Below are 225 nucleotides of genomic sequence, written 5' to 3'. Positions count from 1 at the left end.
GAGGGCTCTGATTGGCTCTTACGAAGCAAACTTCCCGGCCAGCACGGTGACAAACAACAGGGGAACTCCCTGGTGGAACCCACGATTGCAGGGTCTTAGGGTCAAGGCTCGGAGGGCTTGGAACAAGGCGAGGAATACGGGCCGACTCTGACTGGGATCTTTACAAGAGATCCCAGAAGGAGTACAGAGACTCTGTGGTGGAGGCGAAGAGGAAGAGCTGGAGGG

General features: G+C 56.9%; 1 protein-coding gene across 1 annotated transcript in view; it reads left to right on the top strand.

Moving 5' to 3' along the window:
• LOC108759263 (uncharacterized) overlaps window positions 1-225 on the top strand; it is a gene marked incomplete at its 5' end in the record, with an annotated part of 17,860 nt that overhangs the window by 15,130 nt on the left and 2,505 nt on the right. The gene's annotated exons all lie outside the window — the stretch shown is intronic.

The sequence above is a fragment of the Trachymyrmex cornetzi genome, unplaced genomic scaffold, assembly GCF_001594075.2.
Source record: "Trachymyrmex cornetzi isolate Tcor2-1 unplaced genomic scaffold, Tcor1.1 scaffold1044, whole genome shotgun sequence".
Taxonomy (NCBI): domain Eukaryota; kingdom Metazoa; phylum Arthropoda; class Insecta; order Hymenoptera; family Formicidae; genus Trachymyrmex; species Trachymyrmex cornetzi.
The sequence above is the reverse complement of the archived record's forward strand: the minus strand, read 5'-3'. Positions and strand labels throughout refer to the sequence as shown.